We start from the raw sequence: 16,779 nt of genomic DNA, 5'->3' as shown, positions 1-16,779 counted from the left end.
TGCTGACGAAGGCCTTAATGGCCAAAAGCTTAAATTGTGGGAGTCTCTTTGTTGTGCCTATCTGCGACTCAGCGTCTCCACTCTATGGTGAGTAGTAACTTTCCTTTTCATAATATTGTTATATTACACCCTCAATTTTCCATTTTTTTTATTTTAATAGCAGAAATGTTTGATCAGGAAAGCTCAGTGACTTCAAAAATGGACAACTCATTGGGTGTCCCCGGCATAATAAATCTATCAGGAATATCTCAACCCTTCCTAATCTGCCCAAATAGACTAGTGATGTCATCATGTGGTGGAAAGGTGAAAGAACAACCACACTAAAGCAAGACAAGGTAGACACTGTGTACTGACGGACAGGGACCATCGAGTACTGCAGAGGGTGGGTGTAAAAAATCGGCAAAAGGAATCACTTGTGAACTCCGAAGTGCAACCGGCAGGGCAGTCCAGCTAGCACAGTGACTGTGTGAAAGGAATGAAAGAGAATGGAGCACAATGGCCAAGTAGCTCCTCATAAGACACACAGTTCTACACACATCTAAAAAAGTTTTGCATCACCCCGGTTCCCAGAACTCATGAAGATAGACGTTGACTGTGGATATTGTATCACAGACACAGTCCCTTTGACTGTTCCGAGATGTCACTAAACGTGCCCAAAGATGTAAACAACCATGCACGAGCAGTGCCTATTAGACAGAGAGGGTCCGACAGCCGATCAATTCATTCCATGAGGTACAAAGTTCGTGTTGTACTTAGTTCAATCGTGCCTAGACGGTCAATACCGGGTTCGATCGCATCCGCACTGTTACTTTGTGCCAGGATGGGCTCTCAGCAAGGGAAGTGTCCAGGCGTCTCGGAGTGAACCAAAGCGATGTCATTCGGACACAGAGGAGATACAGAGAGACAGGAACTGTCGATGACACGCTTCGCTCAGGGCGCCCGAGGGCTACTACTGCAGTGGATGACCGCTATCTACGGATTATGGCTCGGAGGAACCCCAACAGAAACACCACCCTATTGAATAATGCTTTTCATGCAGCCACAGGACGTCGTGTTACGCCTCAAACTGTGCACAATAGGCTTCATGTTGAGCAACTTCACTCCCGACGTCCGTGACGAAGTCCATCTTTGCAACCACAACACCGTGCAGCGCAGTACAGATGGGCCCAACAACATGCCGAATGGACTGCTCAGGATTGGCATCACATTCTGTTCACCGATGAGTGTCGCATATGCCTTCAACCGGACAATCATCGGAGACATGTTTGGAGGCAACCCAGTCAGGCTGAATGACTTAGACACACTTCGCAGCAAGTGCAGCAAGGTGGACGTTCCCTGCCATTTTGGGGTGGCATTATGTGGGGTCGACATACACCGCTGGTGGTCACAGAAGGCACTGTAACGGCTGTACGATACGTGAATGCCATCCTCCGATTGACAGTGCAACCATATCGGCAGCATATTGCCGAGACATTCATCTTCATGAACAACAATTCGCATCCTCATCGTGCACATCTTGTGAATGAATTCCCTCAGGATAATGACATCGTTTGACTAGAGTGGCCAGCATGTTCTCCAGACATGAACCCTAATGAACATGCCTGGGATAGATTGAAAAAGGCTCTTTATGGACGACATGACCTACCAACCACTCTGAGGGATCTACGCTGAATCGCCATTGACGAGTGGGACAATCTGGACGACAGTGCCTTGATGAACTTGTGGATAGTATGCCACGAAGAATACAGGCATGCATCAATGCAAGAGAACGTGCTACTGGGTATCAGAGGTACCGGTGTGTACAGCAATCTCGATGACCACCTCTGAAGGTGAATTCCTCTTCTTCCCGATTCTATTCAGTACCACCTCATTAGTTATGTGATCTACCCATCTCATCTTCAGCATTCTTCTGTAACACCACATTTCAAAAGCTTCTCTTCTTGTCTAAACTAGTTATCATCCACGTTTCACTTCCATACATGGCTACATTCAATATATTTGTATTGGGGTACAACATGCAATGTGTGGTTTTCATGAGCAATAAAAAGGGTGAAAATGATGTTTATGTTGATCTCTATTCTAATTTTCTGTACGGGTTCAAGAACTCTCGGAACTGAGGTGATGCAAAACTTTTTTGATTTGTGTATAATCTAAGCGACACTTGAGTTGGTGCAAAGAGTGATGCCAATTGACAGTGCATAAATGGATAATTATGAGTGACTCGTTGTAGTTAATCGCACTATACCGTTTGGCAATCTAATGGAAGAGCTTAGATTTGGCAAATGCCTGAAATACATCATGTGCCATCACATTTACTGCTAACACTGCAGTATGGAGGAAGTAGTGTTACGGTGCAGCGGTGATTTTCATGGTTAGTGTGTGGTGTGCATATTGCCTATCACAAAACACTAAGTGCAGAAAGTTATGAACATACGAGGTGCGACAATAAAGTAATGAGACTGATTTTCTTTGGGAGATGTGGTAACCCTGCAGGCTTGCGTAGGCACAATATCTTTGACCTCGGTCTATAAGCTGCTCCTATTCCAAGTGGCACATCGATGCAACAGCTCAGTTGTGAGTTGTGCTGTAATAAGATAACACGTGTTTGTGTCTCTCATCACGGAAATGGAACCGCATAGTATTGCGCAATTTTCTTTTTGCGTTAAATTGGGTGAAAACGTGACGACAACTTACGGTAAGCTTTAGAAGGCTTTTGGAGAAGAGGTTCTATCAAGAGCTCAAATTCTTTATTGGCATAAAATGTTTAGTGAAGGCAGAAGGAATGTTTAAGATGAAGACCACAGTGCCTCTTTGATTCCAAGGGAATTGTTCATAAAGAGTGGGTGCCTCCTGGACAAACAGTTAACCAATATTACTACAAAGAAATGTTAAAAAGACTTCATAAAAAGAGTTCTTTGTGTCTGTGCCAACATTGCTGATAATTGGATTCTGCATCATGATAATGCACCATCCCACACTGCTCCGTCAGTATAGCAATTTTTAACCTCAAAACAAATTTCAGTACTACCAAAGCCACCTTATTCACCAGATATCACTCTGTGTGACTTTTTTCTATTTGCAAGAGTCAAAACGGTGGTCAAGGGACACCACTTTCAAACAACACAAGATGTCCAAAAAGCTGTGACGAGGGTCTTGGAGGATATTACAGAAGATGAGTTCCAGAAATGTTACCATCAATGGCAGAAGCGCTGGAAAAGTGTGTGCAGTCAGAAGGGAACTACTTTGAAGGACAACACTCTAAACTTGACTAAAATGGAAAACAACATTCCCCCCCCCCCTCCCGCCAACATCAGTCTTTACTGTCGCACTTTGAATTTCACAGCATTATGTGCCGTGTACAGTGGAGTAACAGTTCAGAGATGATGACCGGTGTTCAGCATTACAGTGCACTCTGTCACAAAGCAGCAACTATGTGGTAATGGTTTGTGGACAATAACATCCCTGAAATAGATTGCCTTGCCCAGAGAGTCATGACCTTAACCCAATGTAACATGTACGGGATGAGTAAAAATGTCAATTTCATTTCTAACTCCAGCATTCAACATCAGTACCGTCCCTGATTTTGGCTGCTGAGGAAGAGTGGGCTGTCATTCCTCCACAGACATTCAGACACCACACTGAGCGTCATGCACACACAGTTCAAACTGTCACAGAGGTGAAAGGTGGACACACTCCATATTAATGTCCACTAATAGGTGTCTGACAGGTAGAAGCCGACCTTGGGGAGGATCAGTTTGGATTCTGTAGAAATGTTGGAACACACAAGGCAATACTGAGCCTATGACTTACCTTGGAAGATAGATTAAGGAAAGGCAAACTTATATTTCTAGCATTTGTAGACTTAGAGAAGGCTTTAGACAATCTTGACTGAAATTCTCTCTTTCAAATTCTGAAGGTGGCAGCAGTCAAATACACGGAACGAAAGGCTATTTACAATTTGTACAGAAACCAGATGGCAGTTATAAAAGTCAAGGGGTGTGAAAGGGAAGCAGTGATTGGGGAGGGAGTGAGACAGGGTTGTAAGCCTATCCCCGATGTCATTCAACTTGTATATTGAGTAAGCAATAAAGGAAACAATGGAAAAATTTGGAGTATGAATTAAAATCCATGGAGAAGAAATAAAAACTTTGCGGTTTGCCAATGATGATGTAATTCTGTCAGAGACAGGAAAGGACCTGGAAGAGCAGCTGAACGGAATGGACAGTGTCTTGAAAGGAGGATATAAGATGAACATCAACCAAAGCAAAACAAGGATAAAGGAATGTCGTCGAATTAAGTTGGGTGATGCTGAGGGAATTAGATTAGGAAATGAGACACTTAAAGTAGTAAAGGAGTTTTGCTGTTTGTTGAGCAAAATAACTGATGATGGGCGAAGTAGAGAGGATATAAAATGTAGACTGGCAGTGGCAAGGAGCATTTCTGAAGAAGAGAAATTTTTTAACATCGAGTATAGATTTAAGCATCAGAAAGTCTTTTCTGAAAGTATTTATATTGAATGTAGCCATGTATGGAAGTGAAACATGGATGATAACTAGTTTAGACAAGAAGAGAAGAGAAGCTTTTGAAATGTGGTGTTACAGAAAAATGCTGAAGATGAGATGGGTAGATCACATAACTAATGAGGAGGTACTGAATAGAATTGGGAAGAAGAGGAATTTGTGGTGCAACTTGATTAGAAGAAGAGATTGGTTGGTAGGACATGTTCTGGGGCATCAAGGGATCACCTATTTAGTATTGGAGGGCAGCGTGGAAGGCAAAAATCATAGAGGGAGACCAAGAGATGAATACACAAAGCAGATTCAGAAGGATGTAGGTTGCAGTAGGTTCTGGGAGATGAAGAAGCTTGTACAGGATAGAGTAGCATGGAGCACTGCATCAAACCGGTCTCTGGACTGAAGACCACAACAACAATAACAACAACAACAACAACAAACGGCGCCCACTACTTTTGATCAGATAGGATTTTATCAGACAGGAAAAATAACTTCACAATTTCTCAAGAAGAGTGTAATCTCCTGTAAGAATGTGAGAGCTTTTTTTCAACAAATTGTTTCCCATTTGTTCAGATTATCTTCGCAATTGTTGAACTATATTCTGCACAAAATTCTATGACTCCTTACCCTTCAATTTTTTTATGCCTAGTATATGTTCTGATATTATCACCTCTCTTCTTTCTCCTGTTATAGAGTTACTGTACCACTAATGTAAAAAATCTCTCTTATAACATTGAAAAATTCCTTTTATCACATCATACAGTTTTACAATCATTTCATCACATGTGGAGCTAGTAGGTTTCTATACTTCTGCCACGATGCATTGCAGTTTTGTATCTATCTTGTCTATAATAATGCATTCACTACACTGCTCATAATAGTTGACCAACTTTTCAATATGCTTGGTTATTATCAGACATACTCCTCTGGTACCTATATTCGATTTTGTGTTGACGACCCTGTGTTCAGCTGACCTAAAGTCCTGTTCTTTCTGCCACTGCAAAATAATCTTCATGTGGCAAATTAAAGTCCATTAAAAATCTGGTCAGCATTAGCCTACAGTTAAAGCCGTAAATTCATTGAACTTTAAATTTAAACCCTGTCCACCCACCACTTGTATTCTGAACACACATCACAATTACTCATTGCTTTGAGGACTGTTATGCAATGATTAACAAAAATTGCTGAAGACACTGTTAGTATCACAACACAGATTTTTGTTACCCAGGAAAGCTTGTGCAACAGATAGTAAACAGAAAATTTGAAAAGATAAAAATCACATGAACTAATCTAGCTGAGAACAGAGGGGATATAATCTACCATATGGAAGGGTAAGAGACAAGTTAGATGAGTTTTACATGTGACATTTTAATTGCTGATGCTCCATTAGTGAGATGCAGACAGGGCCAACACACTCAGAGAAGAAGAAATAAAAATTAGACTTCCAAATGAAACTTACTAAACTTCAAGGCAGAGACCTAGATGTCCTGCAAAAATGAACAAAACTGCAAACAAAAATATAACACAGTTTTTTAAAAAAAGGCAACTTTATGGTAGAGCTTTCAAAGCTTTGAAAACAGATCCACAGTAATGCAATATCACACTCCACTAATGTAGGCAAAGCCTCCTGAAAACTAGTCAAAAAAACACTTCCAAAACTAGAAACAGCAAACCATTATGCATTATAGAGAATAGTAATATCATAAAAGATCTAAAATCAATGTATAACCTTTTGAATAAACATTACATATCACCAACAGGAAATGCAACACATACTACAGTCACACACCATGGCCTGTTGAGTGAACGTATAGACCAATGCATCACGGCAACAGACATTTTCTTATATCTTTCCAAAGCCTCTGACTCAGTCAACCTTGGCTTGCTTGCTTAAAAGGAAATTGAAAGCATAAAACACCAAAGATTCACCCATGCTGTTACTGTGCAAACACTTAACAAATTGCAAGCAGTACACCAAACTTGCATACTAAACAGATAATAAAGTCAATAGAATTCGAGCCTCCTAGAGATTCAGGGGTGTTGCAGGGGTCAATTCTCGATCCTTTCCTATTGCTGGTTTTTGTCAATAGTGTGATAGAATGCTCCACCATCTAGTAAACTATGTGGATGATTTCTCCCTTTTATGTTATAAGAAAAAAGTTTGAGGCTTTACAGTCAGTTGCTACTAAGCACGCAATGGAAGTAACCACGTATTTTCTACACCAAGACTTAACCTCTTGACATCAATAAATCCCAGCTGCAAACATTTAAAACAACCAGCTTGAATCAGATAGAAGTAAACAATATACCTGGTATATCAGCAGCAGAGACAGATAATATTAATTTTCTTGGTGCACACCTGGACAAAAATCTTCATAGGGTAAACCTCATTAATTCTGTATATGAGGAAAATCAGCAGTGGCTTTTATCTGATAAGCCAGATGGCAAAAACAGTTCCATGCCAAACTTTTAAAATTGTGTGCTATAAAACAATTTATCAATTTCTTAATTATTGTGTTAAAATGTGGAACTGCGTGGCAGGCCTACACCTGAACAGAATGCTGGTAGCACAGAAAAGAGCAGTTCGGTTAACGCATCAATTAATGTCCAGGGAGCCTTGCTGGTGAAAGTTACGTATTGGACTACCCTTGCATTTTTCAATATGGTGCATATGTAAATATTAGGATTTGCCACAGGTCAGTTTGCTACCACAACCAGATTTTCTGCTTTCACATTCGTTGGCTTCGTCAATTCACGATCTCATTGTCACCTTCCAACCTAACCTGGACCTTGGGCTGCACTACAGATCAGTCTGTGGCTACAACCAAGATATCAAGGGTGGTCCAATATGTTACTTAAGCTGCCTTGCCATTAATCGGAACAAACTAAACAAGTGCAGTAACACACATAATTATGATGCCAGAGTTAAGTGCACTTATGGTGATGGTGGCTCTTCCGCTCCGTGCTGCTGTTGGCAATTTGCTTCCTTTGCTTGTAACCAACTGGACGATAGTAAACAGTAACCAATGAGAATCACTGAATCTAATGATATGTTTCAGCAGAAGATGCAAATTCATTACTTTTGTTTTCAACATGGATCGCATGTGGGATGATTATTAATCTGGCTATCATGAAGATGGTTACTGGTTTTCATATGTATTTCTTGTATTGTATGTTTCTCAGAATATGACAGGATTTCTTGGGATATTGTTTCATATTGCATCATAATAGTTTTGTTGAGAGTTGGTGAAGCCAACAAATGGGACTGGCGGTAACCTGGCTGTGATGACTGACTGAGCTGCAGCGTAACCTAATGATCATTTTAAAAACTTTGAGGGATATTTTTGAAATGCCAGATTTCCAAGGTTGTGGTATTGCAGGAACCTAAAAGTACAGTTCATATTTTATGAAATATTATGTTTGATATGACAACATTCTCCACAATACATTATGACAACATGTAATTTGATACATCATGATGACGTTTGTCAAACACTATTTTCACACTGGTTCTGTCTTCCTGTCTAATCATCCAACTCATTATTTGTCATGTTCACTTCCCATCTTTCACCACAAATACAGTCACCAACAGCAACACGAAACAGAAAACCCATTGACACCGCACTTTTATCCGAAGCCACAAGTAAAGAGAACTACTACAGGCTGATGGCAAAATTAAAAATAGTTGGCAATTGGCCTTATATTAATGGACCGTTGTGGTTCAACAAGCTACCACATGCTATTAAAACTTTTGTAGCACAGCTGTTCCAGAAGTTGGAATCTTTCTAGAAATAAGTGTTTGTATTCACTCAGTGTATTCTAAGCTACAGGACTTCTGTTGTAACACGTAATATACAGTATTAAGAATATTAAGATGAATATATGTATCACTAGTTTATGTAATTGTTACTGAAATTTATTTATGACTCAGTCTAAGTATGTCTGCAAAAGTCATTAGCTTGAAGTCTACATGAAAAAAATGTAGACAAATAAAGATAAAAAGCTTACTGGAATTTTTATTACTCTGCATTACTCATACTTCTAAGCATGGCTAAAATCTCATTTGCTTACTGCACTTACAGATTAACAAAGTAATAGCAAGAAACACAAGACAGTTACTTACCATCGACTCTGGCACAGTAGATGTGTCACATGGCCCCTTCTTTTTTGATCCACATAGTTGGGTAGGCCATTATTGCAAATCCAAGACACTGATAAATAAGAAATAAAAAACAATCATGTCCAAATTATATTCTTGCTGTGAGGTACAGTTCATAAGCAGTACTTCCAAAAGGATATCATCAACAAAAACTCCCATATTCTAGCTAAGTCTCAATGGAAGCATCCGATTCCACCCATCTGCTTAGACCCATGAAGTAACAGTGTGGCATGTGACGTCATTATGGCGCACAGCCTTTGAGTTGATTGTGTTTGTGGATGTAGTGTTACTGTACTTGTTGGTGCCCTCTGGAGGTGGATGTGCACGTGGTGAGTTTCAGTTTTGGTTGTCACCATGCTAATGTTGTTTTGTGTTTAGGCTGTTGGTGCGGTAATATGGACTGTGGAAGTGTTTTCAGTGAGTGATTAAGGTTCTTTTTTGTTTATGTGTTTGAGTGTTTGTTAGGTCTGATTGCTTAGGTGTTTGTAGTGCAGACATAAGTCTAATTTATTTATTTAAGTTTACTGCAGTTTCGTTGTTCTTGAATATTTGGGTGTTTGGTTCCACTTTTCTGAGTTGTAAGTGTTGGTCTTTTGGCATCAGCTGCTACTGTTGAGCTATATATGTCAAGTGAAATGTCAGATTCCTGTGATTTTATTGCTGTAGTGGAATGCTATCATTTGTTTTGGGATGGTGTGGTGTTTTTTTATTTTTGTATATTTAGCTTGCCCCTGTCCTACACCTTCAATTTTCCGCAGCTGTCCCATTAGTTTTATTTTGTTTTTGGAATGAGACGTTATTGTGTCATTTTTATTTTTGTTCGCATGTGTCTGTAGTGGCATCATTGTCGTCATTCTGTACATGCTGGAAGTACCCATTTTTGCCTTATGGATGATGTCATGGGTCAAAGCAGATGGGTGGAATTGGACGCTTTTGTAATGCCCACATGACTGTATGATATAGCTGCCATACTGATTAATGTAATGACTAATCAAACATGACAGACTGTATCGTATTCTTCAATACAAGCACAGGAAAAAAGGGGTGTGCTGGTACTGAACTGAGGGTTACTCAATCAAGTACTAGCGGCTGATGGTCACTAAAAACTTGAAAGTGCACTTACAGTGTACCTTAGTCTGCCATTGCATGCTACACTTGATAAGTCCATACAGAACGGTTCTTAGTAGCTTGCTTGTTCATCATTTCCTATACTTTGTAAACAGAGTTAACTATTATTTTATCCTATTACATTAGAATTTAACCACATCATCAGAATTTTCAACAATATTGGAAATAAGACACTCAAGTGAATGTGTATCATGGGCTATGCTACATATCAATCTATTACGGCAATAGTATTTTTGTATTGCGATATGTTGGCTTTGCCAACTCTCAACAAAATTTTCACATTCTAAGCTAACCTAGGTCTCGGACGTCTTTCCATATTGAAAACTGACTCACCATTTATCGCTTACACTCCCCATCATTCATCAACCAGTAATAGGAAATACGGAAGCGTCCGATCCCACCCGTCTGCTTTGACCCATGACGTCACAAATATGGCGGAAACAAAAACACACACACACACACACTTTCCACAAGAAGCCTAATGACACTAACGGGACAAGCGCGGGAAATGGGGTGTTTTGGGTGGGGGGCAAACTAAATATAAACAAATTTAGACACCTTGCGTAGCTACAACGTGTAAGTGAAGACAGCCATGCATGAATACCCACCCACCTCCCCAGGGGTCGTAACCCCTGCAACCCATAGAAGATGCTTCAGTAGCTGATTAGTGTTTTTTGTCTTTAAAAAAAAAAATCTCACGGGATAGAATGAACAGATCAGAAAGATAAATATAATAAACTAAAACCGAAATTCGAGGAAACAGATAATTAAAATAAGTAATAAGTGTTTTTAAATTTAAAAAAAAATCTCACGAGATAGAACAAACAGATCAGAAAAGTAAATAAAATAAGATAAAACGGAACTGGAGACAGCCACACTCAAACCAAACTCCGCGCCGTCATGACGTCACACACGACAACACCCTTACGTCACGGGTCAAAGCCGACGTGTTGGATCGGACGCTTCTGTCGACCCCCAGTAATAAACTGAAGCATCCAATGGAAGAATAGGTATCCTGTAACTGCATGTTAATCCTGACAGTGTCTGGAAGGGTGGTGTTCAGACTCCACCCCTCTATAGCGCATACAATGACACCACTAACAGTGGATGACACAGCAGTCAGTTGGTACCACTGGGCTTGCCAGAGCCTGTGGAGAGTGTTTAGGTAGCAGGGGTGTTCGCAGATACTTTTCCACATGAGGAGGGAGACAAAGCTCTAAAATTGCCATCTTTGCTATGAGTGAGTTTATCAATTTTTAGATGTGTCTCACCCTAACAGCTAAATTTTATAGGTGACACAGATGGCTTATTACATTCCCGAGAATTGGTGGTTATTCACTCTATATACAAACAAAACTCTGCACTCCAGAATGCGAGGGGAGGGGAGGGTGGTTGTTAGTAGTAGTAGTAGTAGTAGTAGTAGTAGTAGTAGTCATATCACTTTTACAAGCATAGCTGGACATGGGACATTTGTTTATTTATTCATACATTGTTTTTTTGTCAGTCCATGTGTGTGGATGTGGAAGAAGTCAATTATACATTAACAGACAGAAGCAACCACTATGGTATAAAGTACACTGACAGCAAATTATGTTCAGCACTAATCTACTCAAACTGAAAACTATGATAATTACTTCAAGATTGCATCAGACAGTAATATTAAACTCCATTTGAACTCTAGAGAGGGACGCCTAGTCTATATGGAAATTAGCTCTACTATTTTGGTCGTGAATTGTTGAGTACATCTTAAATTCACCCGGAACCTATATAGCTCTACAGCAGCTCCCGATCCCATAAATTGGGATCGAACACTTCCCTTGACCTATATAGCTCAACAGCAACTCCGGTCCCATCTCCCAATACAAAAATCAAAATGCACCGCCAAACATTACGAACAAACACTTCCCTTGACCTACACAGATCTACAGCAGCTCCTGATCCCATGAATTGGGATCGAACACTTCCCTTGACCTATCCCAGCTAGCAATCAAGCTTATTTCAAGGTGGATATTGAGTTTAGGTTCAGTTGAAAATTCAAGATTGAAAAATCAACTTATTACACAGTTTACATCAAGCTGTAAAAATTTAGCTTGAATTAAAATAATTTTCCCAAGCTTGAAATAAACTGTAATTTCCCTGGAAGGCTGTACAGCAGATGCGCGCGCAGCATAGCTTCCATAGACGTCCACAGGAAGCGCCACAAGCGTTTATAAGCCTTGCACTGACTTTCCTAGGTTTACAGCCATTTTACCTTTGTGACGCGCGTTAATGATTGTTGACTGTTGTGGAGTTTCTTTTATACTGGAAAATAGTTCGTTAAGTGTGTGGTGTCTCCTGCCTTACTGCTACACCGGGTCTGAAGAGGATATTAGTGTATTACAGGTACATTGGTGCATTTTTCTCTAGTGGTACGCTAATATTACAAATGTTAAATATTATTACATAACGTAAAGAAATATCATATTCTTTTACATAGAAAAATTGAGCCTGGATGAAAGTGAAATTGATTACCAGCTAAGAATACATATTACAAGTTGTTTAGCAAAAAGAGGTCATTTTAAACTAGCTCTCTAGTACATGGCAAAAATAAATTAAAACTTAATGTTATTTTACCTTTTTAAAATCTCGCCTTTTTTTGTTGTTTTACATTTCAGTTCCACTGAACTGGTAATTTCTTAAATTCATTTCGATTTCATCTTTTATTTCATTTTGATTCAGGTTTACTCACCAAAAAATAATTGTCGATAGAATAAAACATCTACATTTTTCTAAACAGTAGTTTCTTTATAATTCAGATTAAATGGCCCTGAAACTGTTAGAAATAGTGATGTGTGGCTTCTTCATGAAGTCATCGCAAAATTACCCAAATGTCATTTTTACTGTAAAAATTTCAAGCAAAAAGTTATTTCAAATTACTTTTAAACTCTTTGGAATGAAGTCACCAGAAGCAGCTGCTTACTCAGTGACATTTATACTAGTTAATGATTCTTACTACATCAGTGAGTTTGAAGTTATTTTGCTAATCTGGGGCATAAATTATATTTAGGTTGATCAGTTTCAACTTTTTACATTTTTTTATGTTCAGGTATGGCTAACATTTTCTTTTACCTGTTACAGGATCATTATACCAGCAGAAGTCAGCGATATTTGATCCTACTCTGGTCTGTGTGCCGGGGCCAGAGGGGCTTCAGAATAATTAAATTTTAAAATAAAACAATTTTAAACACTTTGAAAATAGAAAAATTTAAACATACGTGTCTTGAGAATTTTTTTTCTCACACCATTTCCATTCTGATATTTATTTAATTAATTAGGTTCAATAAATTCAGATTAATGATTATGTAGCTTAAAACAAGCTGTAAATACCAGGCCGTATTCAACATGTGTAGATACAGCTGGAGCCAAACTTGATAAGTCAAGCTTGAAATATAGCTTGAACTCTGCCAACTTTGATGTTTGTTTCAAGCTTGAATCCAACTAACAGGCCTGAATATTCCAGCTTTGATCAAGCTTATATACTTGAACTTTACATCTGGAAACAAGTTTGAAACCAGCTTACTGTGCTATCTGGGATATAGCTCAACAGCAACTCCCGATCCCATCTCCCAATACAAAAATCAAAATGCACCGCCAAACATTACGAACAAACATTTCCCTTGACCTACACAGATCTACAGCAGCTCCTGATCCCATAAATTAGGATCGACCACTACCCTTGACCTATGTAACTCAAAAACATCTCCCAATAAAAACACTTCCCTATACCCCAATATACAACACGTACGCCAAAAACAAAAAAAATGAGAACTTACCACAAGAAAGTTCCAGCCCCACAAACTAGATTGGCCACCACAATCTCACACACACACACACACACACACACACACACACACACACACACACACACACACACACACACACACACAGACACAAACCAACGAAAAAATACTAAACCAAAAGAAAAACCCAACCCACCCACACCTCAACCCCCCCCAGCCCCCCCCCCAAATAAAAAACACACAAACAAAAACCAAATGCAACATAAAAAATCTCAATCACACACTACAACTCAACAAAAACTTCAACAAAATAGATCCTCCACAACTAAAACAAAAAACAAACTCACTCCCCCTCTCTCCCTTAACAAATACTATACAACAAAATAAACCACCCACCCCACCCTGAGCCACAGCCATCCACCCACCTACCCAGACCATCCTAACTAAGCACTTTCGGCCTATACATTTTACCCACAGCCCTTAAGAAAACCCGAACAATATAGTAGCCCTCTGGGACACTCTTCCACCAACAGTACTCATCTAAATGAGACTGAAGGTTGGAAGAGCGCCTCTTCCCCCTCCCAAGAACTGACTTAACCGCCCCCCACATCCCCTCTATTGTATTAGTACAAGCCCCGGTCTCATAATTCTTAAACTCTAAACTATGGTTCACTACTAAATGATTAAATCCCCTCTCACCCAACCCCCTATAAGAAGAAAAAGCATCAGAAACTATTGTGGACCCCGGCTCTATATATTCCTCAATTAACCACACTAATTCAGCCTTGGACCTCCCTTCCACAACCCTAAAAACACATTCCAAACCCCCCCCCCGGAACAACAGCCCCCCACACCCAAAGACCAGCCACAGACTTCCCCCTCCCATACTTCCTTTTCCCAAACTGTGACTCGTCCACCTCCACAACAACCCCACGCCGCCTCCCCCCCCCCCCCCAACTTACCCCTGTACTTAATAAATTCCGAACACATTTAACGACAAAAGGAATACCAATCTAAAACGCTCCTCTCACTCACACCAGTCTCATGCGCGCAAAAACTCTGTGGGGATCGATAACAAAAATAATATGTAACAAGCACAATCTCGCGCATGGCCAACCTAGACTTCTCGAACCAGGTACCGCGGCGTATGGAGCGCCATATATCGTCTTTGCGACAGCGCCACATATAACCGTCCCTGGTCCGAGAGGCCGGAACTTTAACCAATTTCATTGGTTCACGGCACACACCACACTTCACCACCTCGGCAATTACGCCGAAAAGCTGTAGGAACTTAAATCAGCTCTAAAGCTGTCCCCCCCATCATAGCCCTCAACCGAGAACTATTGATCTTGTCTTTCATATCTATTCCTGAACAAAAAACCACAACCGATTAAACTTAATAACAAAACCACCCGACGTACAGCAAACTACATTAACCTTCACACAAAACCGTTAACTCACTGATACAAATTCCGCTTCAAAAATACGCAAGCAGCACTCGCCACAGAGCAACATCAAACTGAGCCCAATACACCAAACAAACGAAAACCCTGAACATACCACCAGAGGGCACAACAAACCACAACACGACGACATCTACAACACGCCACACTCACAAACCAAACTCCGCGCCGTAATGACGTCACACACCACAACACCCTTACGTCACGGGTCAAAGCCGACGCGTGAGATCGGACGCTTCTGTCGACCCATTTACCCTTATGATTAACCACAATTATGGATAGAGAGTATGCGTGTTGTCATATAAGGATCCATACATCCCTGAAGAGGCTTATGCAAGATTATCAAGTTTAAATAAAATTGTCATTGCACACTTCAGTAGAATATATACTTTTTTCATCTTAGCTGCAATGTCAGGAAATATTAAGCCACGGGGAAGAGCTGAAAGAAAGTGTCTCTTGCCTACACTGAACCGTGAGTTGATTTCTGACTACAAAAAAGGCAGAACAGAGCGTTTCGGTTAACTTATCCACATGCTAGTGCCACTTCTGCTTATCATCTACCTGGACACGTACGAACTTTACGCGTGGTGCCTTGTCCAGTTGATCTCTATTTCTGAAAGTAATTTTTGTTTGGAAGCAGATAGTTAACATTTTACCCAGCAATAAAGGAAACGCCAAGTTGAAACGTGTCACTGAAAGATAATTTAACTGCTGACTCTTTAACAGTAACAAGAAGTGACACATAGTTGTTTACTTGCTGCTACAACTTCGAGTTAAGATTTACAGTTCAGTTTTGTGACCGACTATTTAATCACTTACTTCGCTATCTCAAAAATCAACATCGTTTCGCAAATGTGCTCAAAGGGTTTCACGAAAGTCGAGTAAACATCGGGCACACTTCTCGTTAAGTTACTAAAGATATTGTGTAATTCCTCGTTAACTTAAGGAATTGACAATATCCACCAAAAAATACTCTTCCATTATACACGTTCATCCTGATTTCTTTCGCGTACAAAATCTGTTGTTGCTAATTTATTACCTATAGAATCAAATCAATTATTTTGAAACAGCATAAACAGACGACACAACAAGGACAGTTGCCTAGCGCATAAGAATCAGCCAATAACAGAAAAGCATTCTGTACTAAGAGAGTAATACGAAGATGCTATTCTACCTCCTGCCATTCTGTCCATATTTATTTATTGATAATTATGACTTTCGGCCGGAAGACCGTATAGCCATCTGTCAGTGTTTTAGAGGTTTGCATAACGATTTTGAATTTATCAAAGCATTTCATAATTAGTTTTAAAACTACAATATTATTTTGACAAGGGAGATGGTATCAAGCAGGTTAGAATAAATATCTTTGGTTGTCATAGTAGTCGGTAATGGTTAGAGATAGGCAAACTGAAACAGCTAACGGTTTCGAAACAAATAAAAGAGTACACTGTAATGTTTCGATACAATGAAACAGTTTGTGTTTTGTAGTCGTATAGGCCTATACATTATATCATCTTGAGTGTCTACTGTGTAAATATTGCCATATAAACGCAAATGAGGTGCGAGAGCGCCATTCATATCGCAGAAAGTATGAAACTTTGTCAGGTGTCTTGACAGTTTTGTATTTCCTGCATCAAATGCGCTGCTTTCGTGTTATGTGACTTTCATACTTTCCAATCGTCTGCGGACAGATGTTTATATCTTTGACATAACAGATTTTCCCTAATTTGTTTTCC

The 16,779-nt window shown here is 39.8% G+C and overlaps 1 long non-coding RNA gene across 1 annotated transcript in view; it reads right to left on the bottom strand.

Annotated features, from left to right (window-relative positions):
- LOC126213431 (uncharacterized) overlaps positions 1 to 16,143 on the bottom strand; it is a 29,453-nt gene extending 13,310 nt beyond the window's left edge. The window contains exons 1-2 of the long non-coding RNA XR_007541166.1: positions 16,083 to 16,143; positions 8,638 to 8,725 (exon numbers count right to left, since the gene is read on the bottom strand). This is a non-coding gene — a long non-coding RNA (uncharacterized LOC126213431). The remainder of the gene's footprint in view (positions 1 to 8,637; positions 8,726 to 16,082) is intronic.
- Positions 16,144 to 16,779: the final 636 nt, after the last annotated feature.

The sequence above is a fragment of the Schistocerca nitens genome, chromosome 11 (genome assembly GCF_023898315.1).
Source record: "Schistocerca nitens isolate TAMUIC-IGC-003100 chromosome 11, iqSchNite1.1, whole genome shotgun sequence".
Lineage (NCBI taxonomy): Eukaryota > Metazoa > Arthropoda > Insecta > Orthoptera > Acrididae > Schistocerca > Schistocerca nitens.
This window is presented reverse-complemented; position numbering and strand designations above follow the sequence as displayed.